The sequence below is a fragment of the Cygnus olor genome, chromosome 21 (genome assembly GCF_009769625.2).
Source record: "Cygnus olor isolate bCygOlo1 chromosome 21, bCygOlo1.pri.v2, whole genome shotgun sequence".
NCBI classification, from domain to species: Eukaryota; Metazoa; Chordata; class Aves; order Anseriformes; family Anatidae; genus Cygnus; species Cygnus olor.
Genome location: NC_049189.1, coordinates 7,118,572 through 7,130,402, shown reverse-complemented (window position 1 = coordinate 7,130,402; position 11,831 = coordinate 7,118,572). Strand labels below are relative to the sequence as shown.

Genomic DNA, 11,831 nt, shown 5'->3' with positions numbered 1-11,831 from the left:
CTCCTCCAGGCCACATCCACCTGCTCCACCGGGGGCTCCTCCACGGGCTGCAGCGTGGAGATCTGCTCCATGTGGGACCCATGGGCTGCAGGGGGACAGCCTGCTCCACCAGGGGCCTCTCCATCCACAGGCCGCAGGGGAACTGCTGCTGTGAGCCTGGAGCACCTCCTGCCTCCTGCTGCACTCACCTTGGGGGCTGCAGGGCTGGTTCTCTCTCCTTGCTCTTCCAGCTTCTGTTGCACAGCAGTATTTCCCCCTTCTTAACTCTGCTCTCCCAGAGGTGCAAACAACATCGCTTATTGGCTCAGCTCTGGCAAGCGTCGTGGCCCTTTTGGAGTTGGCTGGAGCTGGCTCTTATCTGACATGGGCAGCTTCCGGACTGTTCTCACAGAGGCCACTCCTGCAGCCCCCTGCTACCAATCCCTATGTAGTAATTACAAAGCCTCTGTGCTTTCGGCTGTCATGATCCTTCTGCAAGTGCAGGATAGGCGCAAGGTTGCTTTGCATTTCCAAAAGGAGTAAGAAAGCCTCCAACCCCACTGGACCTCAGCCACTTGCAGGTTTCAAGCAACACCCCCCACTTTCAGTTATCTCCCTCCCATGCACACAGTGGAAGCAAGGTTGAGCAAACACATTTTTTGAAAATGTTTATATTAATGAAGAATAAAAGAATTCTACTACCCCCAATCTCTCTGTGCATCCAAGGCAAAAATCGTGGATTATTCTGCCTCAACACTGTTTTCAGACCAAATTTGTCAAGTCATCTAGCAGAGGATTTCTCTCTTGTTCACTCACTAGCTTATTAGAGCACCAGTTTTCATAGGTGATAGAGCAAATTCCTCAACCATCTGAAGGGACTTGATCCCAGAAAACTTCAAAACTGCAGATGACTCATGGTTTTGTGGTGAAGCATCTATTAAATTAGAGCTGTTCCCCTTAGGGCACAGTGAGACAATGTGAGAAGAACCCTGTATCTCACTGATTGAGGCTTTATAACTCTACAGAATTGTCAGTCAACAATAAATGGAAAGGGCAGGAGAAATGTTCTTTCCTCCTCCTCTCCTTGCCATACGTTAGCGGACAGCTTGTGGTGGGATATAGGTTCAGAGCCTCGCAGAAGAAGGATTTGAACCCAGGCTCTCCACAGTCTGCACCACTGCCTTCCTGAGGGCTTTTGACTGTTTTTTGTTTGTTTGTTTGTTTGTTTTGTTTTGTTTTTGCTTTTGTGGATGGTGTCTAAGTCCAGGGGAAAAAGAACCAACTGTGGGAGGAGGGAATGCTACTACTGTCTGTGATAGTGATGATTTATGGACAGTGGTAGCAACAGAGCTTCTGCAGAGAAGAGAAAATTACAGGCAGTCTCTGTGGTTATTCCATGTACTGTGAGTACTGTGTGCAGTTTTGGGCACCACAGTATAAGAAAAAGATATAAAACTGTTAGAGAGTGTCCAAAGAAGGGCAACAAACAGGAGGGTCTCTTTTAACACGTGTATTGAGATTTGCGGCAAGGTTTTGGTAGCAAGGTCAGGGGCTGCACTGTGCTGGACACAGCAACAGATGCACCATAGGCCAAACTCAGACAATAAGCCAAGGTGTGTTGCCTCTAAGAATGCACAGAAAATATTGGATGGAGAGAGTTGGAGAGAACAAAAAGAATGAGGAACAACAGAGGGAACATCAAGGTCATAGGAGGAGGAGAAGTAGATGCTCCATGGTGGAGCAGATATTCTTTGAAACTTGTGGAGGATCCATGCCAGAACAGATGAATATTCCTGACAGGGACTGCAGCCTGTGGAGGACCCACACTGGAGCAAAGTAGAAACGAGAAGAAAGGATAGGCAGAGAAGAACTGCTGCATATTAACCACAGCCTCCTCCTGTGCTGCCCATTTCCCCGGTGAATGGACTGAGCGAGATCAGCAGGTCGAAAACAGGTGCTTGGAGTGAAGTTGAGCACAGAAGAGGAGGAAGAGTGTTACCCCTATGTGGTTTGATGTTTGTCCTTTTGCTTCCCAACACCTGAACTAGTAATTAAATTTATACAAATTAATTGGCATTAAATTAATTTCCTCAAGTTAAGAGAGATTTTTCCACAACAATCATTGATAAGCAATATCCCTGTCTTTATCAAAACCCATGAGCTTTCTCGTTCCTCTTTTTTTCCCCAATTTTATCCCCTGTCCTGCTGAGGTGGGCAGGGAGTGAGCAGGTTACATTACATCCAACAGAAGCTCTAACACATTCTTCATTGAAGTAGACTTTGAAATGCCAAACACCGTTAAATCTATAAATATTATTTAGATATCACATGTTGTTAATTTTTACAAGTAATATTGCATGTTGTTAATTTTTCTAACATCTAGGCTATACATTCAAAATCAGTTATCTAATAAAGTCTATTTATTAAAACATATATAAAAAAATATAACACATATTGTGTTATAAAGCACACAATTCCCTACCAATGACAAGAAAAAAATCATCTAATTGAGCATGCAGTTTTTATTAACCTGTTTTTTTCCAAATACACAACAACACATACACATGTACGTGTTGTTGTTTTTTTTTTTTTCATCATTTCTCACTGAAGCAATACCCATCCCATACTGGATCTGTGTCATTATTCTAATTTTTGTTTCTAATGTACTTGAAAAACTTCTTAACTCTATTGATTGCAACAGTGGACTTTTTCCTATTGATCTTAACTCCATTTATCAATTACTTATTCTCTTAAATTCCTGCTTTTAAGAGATCGTTAGGTATTCACCATCTCTCACTATAATTTATAGCTTTTCTTTTCTTTTTCAATAGTTCAGCCCTAGTCAACTCGGAGGTGGGGAGCAGCAGCTTCTATGGAGATACTATGCTGAAAAAAAAAAAAAAAAGATTGGCCCTGAGGGAAAAGGAATGTGGGACAGACAGATGGGGCAAGGGGGGTGGTTTGACCAGGATACCTTGAGGGTCTGGGAAGAGAAGAAATGGATGGGTGCTTAAAAGATGAGATCGCTCTTGGCAGCATCACAGACTACATACTGAAGAATTGTGACAAGCAGTTTAGAAATGTGAGTTATTGGTGGTCTTCTGTTGATCTGCAGCTGTGCTCCATGGCTATAGCTGTAATTTCAGCAGTTTACTGTGTAAGCCGCATGTTGCCACTTCATTGATCAAGGCAATGCTGTTCAGTTGCAGGGAAGAGGGGCAAGACACAGGGAAGAAACAGAGGGAATGGAGAAAACTACAGTCTGGATATGCACAAGTAGCAATAAAATCAGTGCTGGATAGAAAGAGAGAAGACAGACAGACAGACAGAAAGACAGACAGACAGAAAGAAGGAAAGAAAGAAAGAAAGAAAGAAAAAGGAAGAAAAAAAGAAAACCCCACACTCATAAAAATGAGAAACATCCAGGCATAAAAGAACGTAAAGCAAAGACAACTGTCATGATGTGGTATGATAGGATCTAGGAGAAAGCAGAAATCCAGCAATGCTGTCTTTCCTACTCCTCAAAACCAATTCAGTTGACAACTATGAATGCTTCCAGCTGGAAAAAAATGGAAGAATGAAATGGAGGACTCCTTGCCATCACTGTGTTTCTGGAGCACACCTCTACCTTTCTGCCCAACAGGGGGTTCTTCTTGGGAGATAATTGCAGAATGTGAAAAAACATGACCAAAACCAGAGGACCCATCTCCACAACTGCATGATAAATATAAAAGACATCTCTAGATGCAGACCTTAGAGCTCCAATTCACTATGTCCCACTATTGGAAGTTATTTTTTATGCTTTGTTTTTAAGGCCACTGGCTGCCTCCTCCCTTATGCTCCCCATTCCCCCTGTTGTCCTGTCTTCTTTCTCCTGCATTGCTTCCTTTCCTTGGCGGACCTTGCTGAGGTCTTTGATACTGTGTTGTATATATATGTATGAAGGCAGTATGTCTCTTATTCTTTTACACTGCTGACTGCTACCGCATATACCTCTGCAAGTTTTCTTACAAGGGATTAGGAGAGAAAGGCCTGTGCCTGGCAGAGGGAGCAGTGAATGATGATCTAGCAAAGCAGTCTGTCACAGACAGACAACACTGGCCCAGAAATCCTGCTTGAAAATTTGGTGTACATGAAACTGAGACAGAAATTGGAACTTTCAACCAAATGCTGTAGGTTAGAAGTTGTTTTAGCTGAACATACTGGGCACATATTTGAATGCAAAAGGTAAGGTATTGTTTTGTTCATGTAAGATCTGAGTGTTTCACACAGCACTCCAATATCCTCTCTTAAGTAGGAGAGGCAACCATAAAACACAGAAGTTGGCAGATGCACAGGGTGTGAGGTACTATCAGTAAAGAATTTGTTCCTAATATATATTCTTAATCTAACTTTTCAGTTTAAAGCGGTTACTCCTTGTCCTGTCGCTCCAGGCCCTGATAAAGACTCCCTCCCCAGCTTTCCTATAGGTTGTCTTTAAGTACAGGAAGGCTCTCCCTGGTGTCACAGTAAGCTCACCTGTTACCCAGGTGTCACAGTTATTTCCTGTGATAGGAATAATGACAAGGGTTAATCTATTGCAGGTGATTTCATACAATTATAGAAAAGCTTTTGTTGGAAAGCACCTTAGAGATCTCCAGATCACCCCCGTACTTCAAGCAGGGCCATTTTTAAAGCCCTGTCATATTGCTCAGGGGCTTGTACAGTCAAATTTTGAATGACCCCAGCAAGAGACCCTACAGTCTCACTGTGTCCCTTTGCCAGTGCCTAGGCAGAGTGTGCTTCCCCTGCTGGTCCTGGTGAGATGAACTGATACAAGTTTTGAGAAAACAGAAGTTTATGCTACTGCATGAAGTACCCTTTGTAACATTTTTTTTTTTTAACCTTTACTGGTTCATATCTGAAATTTGAAATTCATCAGGGAACTCAGCCTGGCACACAGTAAAACTGATGGCAGATACTTCACAATATTATTTGAATTTCATGTAAATAGAACAGACTAGCAACTTACTTAGGAGAAGAAATACAATTTTAGAAATATTCAAAACCAAAGGCATTCCAAACTAAGTTTAAGTTCAGAGGAAATCCAAAGAAAAAACTAATTTTGAAACTAATAATCAGAGAACATAATCTTCTACAAATGATAGATTTTCCTCCTGTATTGGGTAATTTTGATCTGTCTTTAATGATCATCCAGACATGGCTTTGACACTGAGTATCTTGCTTTGCCACTGCATTAAGTCTTCTTCTCATGTGTGGTAAATGTCCTGCTCTCATGGGATGGGCCTAGGAGACATACGCACTGTGTCTCATGATGCTTGGATATCATCTTAAATCTGTGAGAAGAGGAAAGGTCTCACTGCTTCCTGAACGGGGAAATGGATGTCTGCAGTTAAGAACCCTCTGTCTAATCTAGAAACATGAAGGAAGGAGTTTTCTGGATTGCAAGTGACAGTGGAGAAAGCCACAGGTGACATATCAAACCGATTAAAATGTTATTTAGCTCAGGGCATGGCTAATGATGTGGAGCTGGAATAGTTTGATGATTGTAATTACACTCACTATCATTGTTATTTGTTTATAGGATGGTAATGCCTAAAGGTCCCACTGGAGCCTGAAACAAGGTTGTGCTGGGTGCTGCACGTGCATATATCTGTGGCGATTTGAGAGCTAGTGATACAAACAGACAAAACAGAGATTGAAAGGAGAAACAGAGGGATAGAGATAAGAAGATCTCCCCACAGGTCATTTAGGGTAACCAGCCATGAGTTCAGTGCATCCAGGTCTCCAGTGCTCTGCTGGCCCAGCCAGATGAATGGAAAACATTGCAGCTTTGGAAAAATAGTGTTTCTTCTAATTCTTTGGCCACAGTTTTGATGTTTTAGGACTGCTTTTTTTTTTTTTTTCTTTTTTTTTTTTTCCCCATTTGTCCTAGAAAAGGTGAACTTTTCAAACACCTATTCTGAATTAAAATATTGTTTTCATTGTTATGTTTCTGTTTTGTTGGCACTATTCATAATGACTTCTACCCTTCAGTGGAAGCAAAAGCTTATCATACCATAAAATTGGAAAGATCACAGAAAACTTCAGAGCTTTTGAAGAAAGGTGAGGAAAATCCATTCCCTGTTCTAGGCAGAGAGAGTGGCTGATTTCCAGAAAGGTAAATAGGCAGGATAAGGCCACTTCATGTTCACTGATGGCCAGTTGTATGGACTGTGAAGATAATGGACTACCAGCACAAGAGACAGTGCCAATAATCTAATCCAATACAATCTATTTCAAGTGGTAGAGACATGATGCTCTATGACAATGTGAGGAAGACCTAACTGTCAGGCAAACTTTGAGATGATCATGTTCAGGATCTAAAACTGTTATGACAAGTGTCAACACAGGAAGGGTGAAACAAAGACATGAATGTCATACAAGTACTGATAAATCTCAGGAAGGCTGGAAACCAGGGCAAATGGATGGAATAAGATGGTGCTTTGTGTTAGCAAGAAGCAGAGGATAGAGAAATTAAATGTTATGGGTCAGCAAAAGAGTGGTTTTGTGCAAATCACTGCTAAAGATAGACAGCCTTGCTAGCCTGCTCTTTGCTCTTAGCTCACAAGTCTAATAGTGAATTATCTCTGTACAGTTATCAGACACGTAAACAATAATGGGAATTATGGGAGACTTTAACTTCCCAGCAAAAGATTGAAAGATAATTACCACTTATGTTCATACAGATATACTATATGGTGGATTTCTTCACAAAAGTGAAAAAATATAAGACCATTTTAGACTTGGCTCCTGTATGGGTTTAAATGTAGTAAAATTTGAATAAAGTGTGATCATGAGCTGACTTTTCTCATTTTACATTTCAAGACAGACAAAACCAGGTTTAGAATGAAGGTTTTGAGGCTTAGAAATGCAAACTTTGAAATCTAAGGAAATGAATAATTGAGTCTGACTGAGCAGCTCTGGGACTTGAGTGCAGAGAAGGCATAGTTAAAATTCAAAATTCAAACAGGAAAAAAGCAATGAGAAAAGGTATGTTTCAGAGGTTAAAAACTGCAGAAATAAAGTAAGAATGACCAAAAACCTACTGCATATAGGAAATTAATAATAGTAAAAGGTACTTAAGCCACAGAAACCAGGGGGAACAAAGAGAACAAATTAGGACAGTTGCACACTTGAGGCAAAAATAGATCAAAAGTTACTGATGTCTCAAATGCTGCAAATCTTATTTCCTGCATCTAACAGCAACAGCAATGTGATATTAAGGGCAGTGACAGGACTCCCATTGAAAAGGAGGGTAGGGCACTAGGCACATCATCATCTGAGGTGAAATAAAAATCTATAGTGATTCAAGTGAAAAATGAAAAGCTGATATCTACCTAGCCTATTAACAGCATTGGCACACAGAACAACAAGTCAAGTAGGAAAAATGCATAACAATTGTGCAAATCAGGGATAGTCCCCAGAATGGGAGAGTAACAAATATACTTCTGTCCAGAAGAGGGTAAAGAGTCATCCAGACAAGTGTAGGCCTGTTAGTTTGACATCAACACCATGCAAAGTTTTGTAGCAAGAACAGATAAGACCAGGGAAGTAGGGGGTAAAGTGTAATTTACAAGATAATTTATCAGAGCTAAATTGTTTCCAGATAATTTAGTAGCTTTCCTTTGTAGGACCAGTTCTCCCCTACACAGGAGATGAACTACATCTATTTCACTTTCTGTGAGCTTCTTATACGTTATCTACGGATTTGGGCTTTGGGGCTGCAAGTGAATAAAGGGAATTTGCAATTGTTCACACTGAAGAGGGAATTACCAGCAAAGGGGTGGTTACCTACGGTGATTCTCAGAGACAGTTCTAAAACTGCAGCTGCTAAGGAGGGAAAGACTCATGGAGAAATGTAGGCTGGAAGGGACCTCTGAAAACCCAACCTCCTATTCAGGGCAGAGCTGACTTCAAAGTTAGATATGTTCGGTATGGACATGGTGGCTGAAGACTAAAAATTACACATGAGCTTTGAGACTTGCAGGTGACATAAAGTTGGGAAGTACTACCAAGCCTGACAGAAGGATATCCCTTGTGATTGAAATGGTTCAGGTGAAGTGACATGTGATAATACAAAGCAGAACCATTCTCAGAGATTCTCAAAAAAGGGTGTTTTTTTTTGTCATGTTTGCTATATGACAGTCAGGAGTTTAAAACAAACAAACAAAAAAAAAAGGACAACAAAACCTCACGTTCACGCACTGTTAGCACAAGGAGGACTGAAAAAGTTAAGTGGTTATATGGTGTGTATGGCTATTCATTTTTTTTTCCCTCCAGTATGAATACACTGGACCAGGCAGCCCTGACACTCATTTGAGACATGAGGCACAGTTCTGCCACTTGTATTCACATTGAACTTAGGAGGAAGAGTTCACAAGACAGAAGGAACAAGTTGCCTATTGTCTGGAAGGGAATTAAAGGACATCATTCTGCCCAGCCAGATGCCAGTTGAGAGAAGAATATGATGTCTCTATGTAAATGAATTTCTTGAGTAAATATCAAGGAGAAATAGGAAATGTGTAAGTTGGGAGACACATCTGAAATGATGACTGCAGTTGGCTTATGAGCAAGTTTGGACAGGAAATTGGTAGAAACTTCCCATTTTAAGAATAAAGTGCACCATAGATATGAAGTCAGCATTCACCTAAACAGCAGTACCAACTCAAATCCTCCACAAGAAAGCAGTGGACAAACCAGAACACTAGCAAACATGTTGGGGTCTAGAGTCAAACAGATATACCTAACTTTACTACACCTAAACATCTGAGGGATTGCTTTTAGAGGCAGAGGGCTTGTACGCCATTTCCAATCACTTCCTCTGTGCCCCTTTCCCCAGAGAAGGAAGCTCCTTGGCTTCACTGCCCTTTGATTCAGCTGCCCAATGAGGCTGCCGGCTCCTCAGCACCTCTAAGCAGCAGCACCTTCAAGTCTCCTCCTGCACCAGCAGCACATCAGCGTCTCTCGTTCCAGCAGCAGGACATCGGCGTCTCCCATTCCACCATCCAGACGTCCACGCCTCGAGTGCCACCAGCAGTACTCAATGCGAGCTGGACGCTCAGGGCACTTACGGCCACCCACCTTTGGGAGCTCAAAGGCTGACAGTGACTCTCTGCTGACCTCACACGGCTCTCGGGCGCCCCGATGGCAGAGGTTACGGCGGTAAGCTGACTGCCAGGAGAAAAGGCTGACGTGAAATGGCTGCTCCACAATGCCAGGAGCAAGGTCTGCTGGAATGGGGGTTCGGAGGGGAGCTCGGCCTTCGGCCTGGGAACCGCGCCTGGGAGCCAGGGACGTCCTTGGTGTGCAGCTGGACACCTGGGCCTGAGAAAGCAAGGTTTCTTTAAAGAGAATTGGAAGCATCGTCACCTAGTGGCTGTGTCAGGGGGACGAGAGAAATGCACAGCATCTCTTGGTTCCCTGAAGTGCTGGTGTCCTACGCCCTTGGATGTCTCAATGATAGAAAAAGGGACTGATTTTTACCCAAAACAGAGCTCCTTTCTCTCGGAAGCTGCTCGTGCTGCGTGTCCTCCTCTCTTTCTTGTATTTGGCTAGGACTTTAGGCTTGTTCTTGCTACTCCTTAGGCAGACTGAAGCTTCCCCGGAACATCCCATTAACTGATTTTCACTACCTCTAAGTGCCTTTCCTCCACTTCTCCTCTAATTAATTAGTGCTATCCTCTTCACGCCTGCTGCAGAGGTATCTTTGCTACCTGGTACAATCTAGAAGAGCTTAGCAGCATCCACACGTCTCTTTCCTTTAGTCGTCACGGTAGACTTGCTCGAGGTAATTTGTGTTGAGCAGTAATCAACAGAAAGTGTCACCAAGCCAAGTCTGCATTTGCTTGTGTCTTATGGAATCCCTGCAGCTGTGTCCCCTCCCAGCTTCCCGTGTGCCCCAAGCATCCTCGCTTGCAGGGCAGTAGAAGATGCAGAAAAGTCCTTGCCTTAGTGGAAGCACTGCCCTGCAAGAGCTAAGACATCCCTCTTAGCAGCACGCTGTAGCCCCGAAATGCCAAAAAATGGCACATGCCAGCTACTGGGAAGGAAATGAACTCTGTCATTGTGATATACCCGCTCAAGGCCCTGCTCTTTGGCCCAGGTGTCTATGAGGCGGTTTTGGAAATGAGTCCTGTTGTGTGACTCCGTTCTTTCTGGGTGCAATGTCCCCATAAGGCTTGCTTTTCAAGGCCCAGGAGAGTCTGCTGGGCACTGGCCTGGGTTCCCAGCCTGACCCACCTGCTGGGAATCAGGGAGGCTCGCTCGGTGTCTTGTCTTGGGTTTACGTGGACAGGTTCTGGTAGCGGGGGGCTGCAGGGGTGTCCTCTGCGAGGAGAATGCAGCAGCTGCCCCATGTTAGATAAGGGCCGGTTCCAGGAGGCTCCAGAGGGACCCGCTGCTGCCCAGAACTGAGACAAAAAGGATGATGTTTACGCCTGTGTGAGAGCCCACCTAAGAAAGGGAAAGCAACCTGCTGCACAGCAGCGTCTGGGTCAGGGAGGAGTGAGAAACCTCTCTGCAGCCCCCAAGGTGAGTGCAGCAGGAGGCAGGAGGTGCTCCAGGCTCACAGCAGCAGTTCCCCTGCGGCCTGTGGATGGAGAGGCCCCTGGTGGAGCAGGCTGTCCCCCTGCAGCCCATGGGTCCCACATGGAGCAGATCTCCACGCTGCAGCCCGTGGAGGAGCCCCCGGTGGAGCAGGTGGATGTGGCCTGGAGGAGGCCGCGGCCTGTGGAGAGCCCCCGCAGGAGCAGGCCCGGGCTGGACTGGAACAGGCTCTGCTGAGCCTCTTTTGCCCGTGACGATCATTGTGGAGTGATCTCCGTGTCCTTCTCTCAGCCCTTGAGCCCTTTCCATCCTATTTTCTCCCCTTTCCGTTTGAGGAGGGGCAGGGAGAGAGCGGTTGAGGTGGAGCTCAGCTGCCCAGCTGAGGAAAACCACCACGTCTCTCTCTTGCCTCTGCTGCAGCACGGTGGTAGCAGCCAACACCTGCTGTTCTTCGACCCTCAGCAACCCCACAGCATCTTCCTGGAAGGGATCCCTTTCCTTCACGCCTGACAGGCGCCGCCTCCAGAGGCTGAGGGCTTGTGCCCCGTTTCCAGTCGCTTTCTCAGTGCCCCCTTCCCCAGAGAAGGATCCCAGCTGCTTGGCTTCCCTGCCCTCTGATTCCAGGCTCCCGGAGCTGTTATCCCGGCATCGCAGCAGCCAGGTGACAATGTGCTTGCCTGGATGACAGCTGAAACCTTGTCCCATGTCTCGCAGCTCGCCCAGGGATGGGGATCACCTGCTTACTGCTGCTTTTCTCTCTTTTCTATTTTATAACAGCCTCCTGTTCCCTGGGATGGCCCTACATTGGGGTCGCCTGCCTCGCCTTCCTATTGCTCCTTCCCCTTCTTAGGAGGACTTTCTTCCCTTCCTAACCGAGATGACTTCTGCATCCATTCCTTCATCTTGTGTGTATTGGCGACTGATACAGCAACGGGGTAGTCCCCGGAGCCAGCTGTAGGGCCTGTCACAGGGTTGGAGTGGCTGCAGGGAACATCACAGGGGTTGCAGGGGCTGCAGGACAAATCTCAGGGGTTGCAGGGGCTGCAGGTAAAATCCCAGGGGTTGCAGGGGCTGCAGGAAAAATCACAGGGGTTGTAGGGGCTGCAGGTAAAATCACAGGGGTTGTAGGGTCTGCAGGAAAAATCTCAGGGGTTGCAGGGGCTGCAGGTAAAATCACAGCGATTGCAGGGGCTGCAGGTAAAATCCCAGGGGTTGCAGAGGCTGCAGGAAAAATCACAGGGGTTGTAGGGGCTGCAGGAAAAATC

At 45.0% G+C, this 11,831-nt stretch overlaps 1 long non-coding RNA gene across 1 annotated transcript; it reads left to right on the top strand.

Moving 5' to 3' along the window:
* The first annotated feature begins 357 nt into the window (after window positions 1-357).
* On the top strand, window positions 358-11,753 carry LOC121058436. Its single transcript, XR_005814199.1, has 3 exons — window positions 358-3,061; window positions 3,183-10,551; window positions 11,344-11,753. It is a non-coding gene; the product is annotated as an uncharacterized LOC121058436 (long non-coding RNA).
* Window positions 11,754-11,831: the final 78 nt, after the last annotated feature.